We start from the raw sequence: 11,392 nt of genomic DNA, 5'->3' as shown, positions 1-11,392 counted from the left end.
TAGCCTATAAATATAGTTTGTATCAATTGCGCAGAATTTGTCATCAGATACCTACCCAACTCGCTATATTTTTATCGGATAAGAAGAGGTCTGCGTTTGCATTGCATAAAGGCAGAGGGACGACTCATTTGTTAATGTTTATGTTTTTGGAATTCCTTTTTTATTGTTTGCAGAACGATATATCGCCGGAGCGGTACAGATTTTTGCGCGGTAAACATTGAAAAATGGGCAGATAGAACTAATAGTTTTTAGAAAAAATATCGAGGCAAGGTACACCGTGCTAATTTTTGAAAGAAAAAATTCTCATTAAAAGTGTATGGATATTGCAATATGCAATGAGTTGCTGACTGATAAAAAATCAGAACTTGTAAAGATGAGAGATAGGCGTTGCGTAATGAACTATTGCCACTAATTATTCTCTAAAATCAATTTTACAACTACTACTACAGGTTTTTTTTTACCAGCGATCCTGCCAATTTCCTCAGGTTATCTTCATGTTGATTCAATTTCTTTCCTCGTCTTCTAAAGCATGATCAAATATGTCAAGAATACTTTTAGCATTTAAAAATTATGAATCCATTTTATATTATCCCGAATAACCGTTTCATATTTATAGTATGTTCATTTACGGTAGATGATGGATCTTCTTTTAATTATGTCAATAGGATCTCAGAATTAATCTTGGAAATACCAACTATTCGCAGAAGTTACTTTCTCTTTTTTCCTAAATTGAAGTTTAGAAGTGAAACGCACGGATAAATTCTGCCACACTATCTACGGTCTCCAAATTTCAAAAAGTGAATATTTCAGGTGATTTGTCACCAAGGTTACATCCTTGTAATAGAAATCACTGACAGTGGGAGCTTAGAAATTCCCCGCCTTTAACTGCCTATTTTCAGTTGTTGCATAAGTAAACAATGCGCTTACCTTGAGTTACATAATTTCCTGTTTCCTGCAGTCTAAAGAGCCAACCATTTCTCTAACTATTATCATTAAAGGCACCCTTCCCTCATCTATTGCTAGTTCTGCAAACTTGACCTTGTCTCAGGTTTTTTTTCTGGAGATATTACACAATTGTTTCCTTTCACTTTTCTGAATTGAGAGTTCGGCAGTTTTATATAAGATTTCAGTCAGTCTTGCAAGAGAGTAAAAAGGGCATTCAAGTCACAGGCGTTAGAATGTTTGAGACTCCAATAATGTTGTTTCACTTTATTAAAGTATATACATATTTAAAATGGCGCGATTTACCGCGGAAAATTGTTGCTTTTATCAGTTTTATTAACTCATTGTAAGTGATTTAGCATTAAAAAAAAGATTGATTGAGAATATTAAAAGTTTTTATTTTAATTTTCTCCATCAAAGTTTTGAAGCTCTACCATTATTCAGCATATCCCATCAACGACTCATTTCACCGAGTTTAGTGTAAAATATAACATCCCTTTAGGCCTTTCATAGGAATTTTAAAGCTATGAGGTGTTCTTTGCTATTTACAAGTTGATAATGAATTTACTTCCTATACACTAAAGTGAAAGGTTGAAATTCATCGCCTTGCCTTTCAAAATCAGAAAAAAATGTATCCTTGCCCGGTGGATTGCTTGATTAATTAAATTGCCCATGATTGATTGAATTTTTCCATGATTATTGAATATCAGCCTTATAAATCGAGCACCTGCAGAAAGGATGTATTTTATTTTAAATGAACTGTGGAATAGTTGGCATAATGAGACGGAGGTTGGAGAAGCGGCTGGAGTCGTTGCGCAAATATATTTTGTTCTAATTAATATTATGTATATATGTTTTTCGGGTATAATGCTAAAAGAATTACCATTTCTGTCGTATTTTAGAAATTAGGGCAACAAAAATGACTCTTAATGGTTAACACTCCATTGCAACCCAAGCATTGTCCAGAACGACGTATTGAACAGCTAACATTTTTACATAAATACGATCTTATCTGATTGATTAGTGCTAACGAAAATAGTCTGCTCTTACGGCATTTATCACATTCTTATTATTAGTTACGAGAAATAAACGAAGAAATGGATTTAGATGTAAGATGAGATAAGGGGTGTCAAGAATGAAGTTTATTGCGTGAGATCGAATGGCTCACTCCAGATCTTTTCTTTCGTATTATTATGTAGCCTGATGGAATGCAGCCATCGGATGCTTTTCTATCAGAAGTAAAATCTAGAACCCATAAAAAATAAAAATCCCCGTACTTATTCAAGCAGGAAACGAAATAATTGTCTAGACTTTGGAATTCATTTCCTCTGAAATGAGTAAATATTCAGTAACGTATCTTAAAAAGGTAAATACGCTATTTTATTTTTATCGGAGAGTCTACTATCGCCATGTATTGATAAAAATGGTTAAAATTATTTGGTTTTTGTCTGCATCATGGTGTGAATAACAGAGTAATTTCACCAGCTGATCAGCATTGAGTCATATAGGCTAAGCTTCTATCTGTTAATTTTAATTTTTTTCCGCTGCGTAGATGACTATTCGTTGTTTGAGTCCACCGTTATTTGTTTAAGATATTCCCGAGACGGGTAAGGAGGTCAAATATTAGCTCTCTGCTATCGACCGAAGGAATTTCTCTCTTTACACGTAAAAAATTCAAGGATGTGAGCAACTTAGAAATTCAAGTTAGACAGTCTGGAATATTTAGGCTTTCGATAATAATTCCGAAAGTGAAGTTAGTTACCTTTTACTCGATAATGAAGGTATGTGATCGCTCAGAATTATCCCTAATTAGGAATAAGATCGATTATGATCGGTTTAATAAGATCTATTTTGTGGCAATTCGTCATAACAGAGAGAGAGAGAGAGAGATAACAATAGTAAAAAATTGTGAAAAATTACTATTTTTGTTTTTCTATCTGCCAAATTAGGCGTTTGAATGCTTCTTTTAAAATGGAAATAATCTTGCTCTTTCCACAGAACTTTTACTTTTACTCGCTAGTGTTTCACCTCTTCGTGGCCACTGGCATTATAGTTTCATTACACTCATGTGGAAGCAACAAAGTTCCCCTCACTACATGTGAACATCGGTCATTTACATTAAAGTAAGGCCTAAATCCATCAATTCAACTATTTTATAGCTACAATTTGAATTTTTGCTCTGGCTATGGTAAAACACCTGGAAATCATCTGAATAATATAATACACATTTAGCACAAATTAACTTCTCATAACTGCTACTATCCGATTCGCTGTTTTATATATGCTCACCATAAAGCTGCTTTATTATCATATTTATGAACCTAATTCTTTTCTCTCGCATTTTTATAGCTCTTCATTACTATCAGGATTCCGTACGTCTGGCACTCGCTAAACTGAACCTCTGCCAACTCTGTACCTAATTTATTACCTTAATCGCTGCACCGTCGGAGTTTTAGCTGTAAGTAATCAGTCGAGTTAGATAAACACCATTATTTTTATTGCCATCCTCAGCTTTACAATTGCCTACTTAAATTTCCATTTTCAAGCTCGGAAACAGTGGTGCCTACTCCATGAGCCCTGAGGGGGCCCGAGCCCTCTCTAAAATTCGTTATGGGGGTGAGGAAAAAATGTGTCAGGCTTGTCGATTTTCCTCTAAGTGTCCAGTTTTCGAGAGTCGAGTTTTTAGGGTACTAATGCTGATAATATGACTATTCTAAAATGCTTTAAAAACTTTAAGACTCACTATTTATAAAATTTCCCGGGGCAAGACCCCCGGTATGGGCCCCTCAACATTTTTTAAAGAATGTGTCCAGAGTGACAGGCTAAATTAATCACTGAATTCATAAAGAGAAGGGAAAACGTTCACTTAAATCCAACGATAGTAAAAAATACAATGATCACGAAAATTACTTGTAACATACCTACACCTTGCAATGGCCCAAATAGAAGTCGCCAAAGTTACTTTTGAGTTAGGATTCAATGGGACGAAAACACGATTGATTTAATTTTCAATGACTGGAAAATACTATATTTGTGTATGGTAAGCATAATCGTGGTATATTCATTCTGAAACGTCCGAATGGTGTTCTTAACATTTACTACCGGATTTGTTAATTTGGATCCATATCTTCTCTTGTCACGTTTATGCAAATATCCTCCCGCAATACGTTAGTAATCACAGGAATGGCCTTCATTTTAATGCGCAATCGAATAACAATCGCCCGCCGAAACCCTTACGTTAATATAATTCCCGTTATTACTGACTACACTGCTGCTCTGGGACTCCAGCAGCCGCTGTAGCTTCAGAAGCAGAAAACGTCATGAATTGAAGAATGTCTTTGTCAGCTGCGCGGTTCCGCCAACAAATTACGGAACACTTTGACAGCACTGACATTGAATTTCGGAACGTGGCCTAAGGAGAGGGAAGAGTTTTTCGTGGGAATGGAATTTCCATTGTTTTTATTAATGATAATAAATAGATAACACCAATATAAAATCTAATGTTACCAAATACGTACTATTGGCATTATAAACTTCGATAGGGACAAGAAAAAAGTTGGAAACTACCCTATTTGGCAATGAGGTGATAGTGTATTGTTTTATTCGTTGTCATTTTCATTATAAGTCGAGCTTTAAGAACTTTTCGATGGAGATTGCGGTAGGCTTCGTCTGGATTCTAATTCTGTCGGCAGTAGCAGTATTTCCCGGTGTGTGACACATTGTGTAATTATCTGTGGCCGTTGCATTATTTGTCGCACGTGGGCTTACATTCTCTTGTGTTATCTCACTGAAATATGATTGTGATTAATTCGCATCAAAGGGTCAGCCCTCAGAAATTGCCAGTCATTCCTCAGTAAATAGGTCATGTGGGTTCGTATTATTTGATATCTTATCGAATTACCCCGTGAAGTTTTGTTCAATGGCTGCAACGTATATCTTTCCAATCTATTGTTAGCATTTCAATCCAAGCACGAATTTGTTTCATCATTTCTGTTTCGTGTGTGGATAGCATGACAAAGCATCTTCGTAGATTAGAGTATTATTGGTCTTGAGTGACTGAGAGTTCATTGGCAGGCGGGATGAGACTAAACGAGGCGAGGAATGCCCATTACGACAGCTGTCTGCGCAGCATCTATGCGTCCTACGGAAAGGGAAGCCTCTGTTGTCGCCTGACGCTGTTTGATGTGGGCAATATAGTTTGCTGAGATCGGCTCCATAGTCGCAATCGGGAAGGGTGTGGAGCACTGGGGTAGCCAGGAATTTTGTTTGGGGGGGCCCGAAACCAGGGGGGGAAATTTTTTGAAAAAACAGTGTACTAATTAGAGGGTTGTAAACTAATTTTTTTTGTAAAATAACACTTTTCACAACCGAAAAAACGTTTTTGAAATATTTTGTAAATTCATGATTTTTCAATATTTTATTATATTTTCTGAAGAAAAGTAATTATGTTTCTATTTTTCGGGGTGGCGGGGGGTCCGGTCCCCCCGGAATCCCCCCTGGCTACGTACTTGCTGGGGAAATACAGTTCAATGCGCAAACGTCTTTTAACGGCCGCGTACGACTGTTAATATCTTTATTCATTCCGGAAACTCCTCTGGTGATGAGTTAGGTTTTAGCTCAAGTTAGAGGGAATGTATCCGGATGCCAATGCAATGCAATCTCGGAGATGAGAGATTCATCCAGTTAAGAAAATTTCGACGCGGAAACTCGATTTAGAAAAACTTTGTACCGCACAAATCATTTGATACGCCCTTTTTTTTAGGACCACGGCTTGTCGTCCCATCCGACGGACAGACTGTTGCGCTTGAAATATCCTCCACAGGGGCGAAGCTAAGAATTAAGGTTAGGGGGGTTTCAGGAGCAACTAATACTTTGGGGTGTGGGGGTATTGCATACCCTCCAGGGTAAGTGGGAGTTGCGGGGGGGGCTCCACCGGAAAAAAATTAAGATTAATGGTTCAAAATGACTAGCTTTACCACTTTATGAGAGATATTTGATTAATCCTAACTCTATTCTATAAGTAATACTAATCCATTTAGTAAAATGGATTAAACTTAAAAATTTCTCTGAGCTCTGGGGGGAGGGGGGGGTTTATCCCCCAAAACCCCCCTCCCTGCGCCACTGGTCCTCCACACAACATTCAATCAGGGATTCCGGGTAACCTATGAATAATCTCTGTCACCGCAAGTATTTGAACCCGATCCCATGTGGTGAGAAGCCAACACTCTAGCCACTACCCCAACTCGATCCTCATTAAGAGTTTTTGATCAGCAAATTTTCAAAGAATTCCCGGGATACATGTGATTTGGAAATGGCCCCTCGGATCGGTAATCCCAACGCAAGATTAAGAACCCAAAGGGGGTTCTTAGAAGGATACAACACACCGGGGCCGGGATCCAGTACTACAACTTGATTCGCCCGCGTACTCGGGGAGGGGAGTGGAATGGAAAGGAAAAAGGATGGAGGCGCCGCCGCGATAGGAGCCCGTCGACGCCTCCGGGGTGGAGATAGGAATGGAAGGGCGGGAATTGGAAAAACCCTCTCCGCTATGAGAGCGACCAGGGCCCACTACTAGCGAAACCATACTTACAATTAGCGTGCTATGGGCGTAATATTACGCTACGTTGAATCCTTCGATTATTGCCACGGGCGTAATAAGGGGTTAAGCCATTCGTCTTTTGATAATTCGTAGTTTGCCATTTTTTGGTAAAGCTCGAAATCTAATATCTAATTAAACAAATGAAAAAAACTAAGGCAGAATTCATTTATGCTAAATTATACCAATTAACATAAATAATGAAACACTTACTTGAATCACTTACTTGAAAAGTTACTTGAAAATGATGTAGTATCATTGAAACTCGAGTCGTAGTAAAATTTTATTTTTGTGGAAAATTGCAAGTAAGTGTTTCATTATGAATCAATTCCTCTCCATCTCGCTTGATTCCTCGAATTTTATAATTAACATAAACATACAATTACGCAAAATTATAGAAAGCTGCCGGCAGTGGGATACAAATCTACAGTACTAAGGTCAGCACGGTAAGTGTTAGCGGATTTTGGAAGATTTTACTATAAAAAAGTAAAATCCAAAGATGAAATCGTCGGATTCATTTAACACAAGTACCTCTTAAATTGATGATACTCAAGTTGATGGCAACTCCAATCTCAGTCGCCAAACTCTGCAAATGCTTGTTGCCTTCACATGGTGAACTGCCGTGCATCCGCTGCCAGTCGTTTAGCTGCACAAGCGCGTTCGTAGTGTTCTGGGCCATTTTTGCCAGCGGGCTGCGGCCGGAGTGGCAAGAGGTGGCATCTGAGATTTTTTAAGGTTAAGATTTTCCTCTTGAGCTATCGTTGCGTGTAACCGATTCACATGATCTGGGTGGAATTTTAAATGGCGCGCCGTCAAAAACGCTATTAACGACACGAAATCGCGGCTGAATTTTTCGTACATGAGGAAATACCACGCAAAATTTCGCCAGCGTAGTATGAAACTGGGAGTGTGCTTCTAAGGAATCGAGATCTGAAGTTTGCGATAGGCCTTCACCTTCTCGAATAAATATCCAATGCAAAACATGTCATAAAAAGAATAACTTTGGAGGTGGGAATAAGCACTCCCAGACGGTTTATAGAGTTTTGCTTTGGGAATTCGGCTCGATCAGATCCTGATCTATACCCTTTCGAACCGCGGGGTTACATTATAAATAATATGAGCCTGGCCTAAGTGCTAAGTCTAGGGGTTATCTTTCTTAGTCATTCAGGGTAAGTGACCAGGTTCACTATCCTAGATTTAAACTAATTAACAATTGACCTAACCTCCATGAGTGATTCACCTATGGTCATCAAGACGGTTGACCACGGCCTAGTAATTATTGCTCAATACTATGCAAAATTTTCTATTTGAAATACTGAAAACCGGAAGTGCTATCAAAATCGCTAATGCAATATTTTTCCCCGGCTTGCATTTGCACGTTAATTGATCACTTAGCGGAATAAAATTTTCATTGGGCCTCATCCTGTACATCAGAATGTTACCCTAAAATGCCTCTCCTGGTGCGACGTTACGCTATACACCCTGCAGTATGCCCAGGGTTTCGTTTCCGCTCTTGTCAAGGATATACTTTGCATACCCTGGAAATATAAAGGTGATACCATTAGTTGTACGAGTGGTACACCACCAAAGATTGTCTAGGGAGAGCGATTCGTGTTCTTACTGCCAACTCTTTCCGAGGATCGCAAAAAAATGTTCAGTATTTCATGTGACATAATCTAGATCATACATGGATTATATTTTTCAATCAGAATGTACCTGCCTCCTCTTACAGGTCGAACTGATCTCATTGTCATTTTCACTCTACTATTGCATTTTCAATTTATTAATTTACGGTACTCATCTGTGTTTGGTGTGAAAAGTGGAACGTTTTTGTCATGAGGATATTAGAATATTGCTTATTGCAGAGTCTTAGGTTTAATTTTCCTAGTCATTCAGGGGCAAGTGCTAAGTGACCATGGTCACTATTCTCGGTGGAACTCCTTTAGTTTTTGCCTGATCTTCCATTAGTGACCCACTTATGGTAATCAAGCCTTTTGATTACGGTGTACAAATTATTTCTCACTCTAAACGTAAAACTTTTGTACTTGAGTTATAGTAAAACCGCAAATTTTAGCAAAATTCTTCTCTAAACACCCTGAAAAGTTCAAGATGATGAAGTAAATTTCAAACAATTAATACATCGGTAAAAAAAACAAAATACGACCAGTAGAGACGGAGTGATAGAACCTCTTTAAATCTCTTTGCCCCGAGAACTATCCCGAAGAGCCTTTTTTTTTCAATTCTAAAGCAATAAATCCTCCTCGTTATATATTGGTATCTACGTAAATGTTAATTTTTCTCAGTTTTATTGCGCATCATTGCTCGATACTAATTTGTTTATTGACTATCACTCTCCGCAAATTCAGAAAGCGCAACATAAATCGATCAGAAATGATTTAAACGTAATGAACGCAGATAACACGGACGCCTTGTAACTGGAGGCACGTAAAAGGAGCAAGTTTTGCACAGTCTCGCGCTTCAGAAAAAAAGTTTGAACAGACTATTTTTCCCAAATCACATTCGTGCATTTATTGCTGCAATTTATTACTAAACAGAAAAGGAATATCATTACGCCTTAGCGTTTACGTCAGAATGTTACCACAGAATGCCCCTTATGGTACGAAGTTGAGAATAGGCTATCTTTCCGGCTGATATTCATTCATTTACATTCGCATTTTCAAATCAGTCCTTTGCCACGATGCTATTTTTGACTACACAGCGGTTGATACGTCAGAATGTATTCACTCCATAATTCCTCGAATAAAACGGCATCAATGCTAGACTCTTGCAAAAGCCTTTAAATCACCCATGCTGGCCTAAATAACGCATTTGTACGTGTAGCTTCTTCAGTTATCTTCCCACCACTTTGATGCTCTGTGCTTCTAAATCGAGCCGACTATTTCTGGAGGACTCTGATGGAGAGAGGAGGGCCTTCCGCTTGATGTTCACCTTTTGACCCACTTGACTTTGGGTGACCCCCACCGGAAGTTGTAAGTAATCGCTGTTTGCGCCGCTTCACGCCTCTCAGTCAATGGAACCTCTACTTTGGCGTCATATTTCCGGAGCACACCAAAATTTGAGGAGGAATTTGCCATATCTGAAATGACAGTTTTCTATGAAAATATATTTACCAAGTGCTATTTCAATTTCTTTCAGTACTTAAAAAATGTTGTCAATATTGAGAATATTTAAATATGAAATCTTGAGGTTTTGGTAATTTATTTAAAAAATTGTCGAAGTTTGCCGAAGTTTCGGAAATTAATTTTCTATTTTCAAGGCTAATTATGTGAAAGATGAGAGGTACAAGAAGTACAAAGTGGTCATGTATTAAAACTTAATTTTACGTTGCAATAAATATCCAATAAAAAATTGTAGCCAGTACATTTAAAATTTCAAAGACGAATTTAAAAAGTTGATATGACACATATTTTATGTAGGTAGTTGTTTAGTTTGTATGTCAGTTAAGTTAGTTTTTTTCAGCTAAAAAACAAATTAAACGACGTTAGAAAAGTCACATCAATTTTATTAGTTCGTTTTTAATATTTTAGATAAATTTGTTAAAATAATTTATTGGATATCCCTCGCTCTCTAAAATAAATGTACCGCTCCATATTTACTATTTTGTCCGAGATTTTCATTGTAAATGTATGGAAATGAGTTTTTATATTCTTCCCATTGATCCCTGTTGCATTTTGTTTTTAAAGAAATGAAAATAATGCATTTTGATTTACATTTTCAAATATTTATTCGTCAGGAGTGAGACAATTCAATTTTAGTGTATTTAAAGTGTACGCAATTCATATTTCGTTGCTTAAAATCTAGCTTTAAAGTACTGTATTTCAAGGCTTGCCAAATTTATTTGATTTGTAGGTTTTCTTTCTTCTGACAGAAGTGTTCATAAGTCTTAGTTGTGTGAAAAATCAAGTGCTGGCCTTTGTAAAAATGCGCTTTCCTTGAAACATTAATACTAAATGGTAAAAATAGTTACATGTTAATAAAGTTCAAATTAATATCTTAATAGTACTTGAATTCATTTTATTTTTATGTTTGGTGCAGGCCATAGAAAATTAATGTACGGTATCAGCGCTGGGATGGGTCAATCAGGCAACTAAACTGTCATTTCTATATACCCTGAGAGACACTTCAAGGGTGTTTGAAATATAGGAGTTTTCCCCCAACATGCACTAGACAATCAGTGATTCAGTGATGAGAAACAATATTTTGAAACAGTTATGTCTAAACCCTCCTTTAAATTATGCTAAACAGCTCGCAGCCACTTCACTGCTGATGAATTTTCTCAAGAATTAGACTTCGTTGCGCTGTCTGAAACCTTATAGAGTAGAAAGTACATATAAATTACTAGTAAAGTGAAGAACAGGTTTAATTTCCCAAGAAATTCAGTATAATCTTGATTTCAAAGAGGCTTTTACGATGTTTTTGATCATGAAATGGGATCCTCTCCGACCACCTTCTCATCGCCTTTATCACATCCAGCACACAAACCTCTTTGTCCCTGATACTTGCAAACGAATCCATGCACGACGGTGAATTTTAAGTGCATCGTGAAGTGTCCCAAAGCGAAACGAGAGAGACACGACACCGCCGCACGGAGGGAGCAGTGGATTGCTGCGATCAGTCCTTATCAGGCGGAGTGGGGGCAGCTCTTATCAAGGAATTCAACGGCATGATCACAGGCGATGAGGACAACAGTAGTATTTCTCGAATGCTGCATCTCATTTTCGGAAAATGGCAAGAGCCAGTTCAAATGAACCCAAACTTTTATGGTTATTATTCTCTGGAGAATCGTGAATTTGTTAAAATATTCCAAAATAACGTTATGGTTAATATCTATTG

Source organism: Ischnura elegans, chromosome 5 (genome assembly GCF_921293095.1).
Source record: "Ischnura elegans chromosome 5, ioIscEleg1.1, whole genome shotgun sequence".
NCBI classification, from domain to species: Eukaryota; Metazoa; Arthropoda; class Insecta; order Odonata; family Coenagrionidae; genus Ischnura; species Ischnura elegans.
This window is presented reverse-complemented; position numbering follows the sequence as displayed.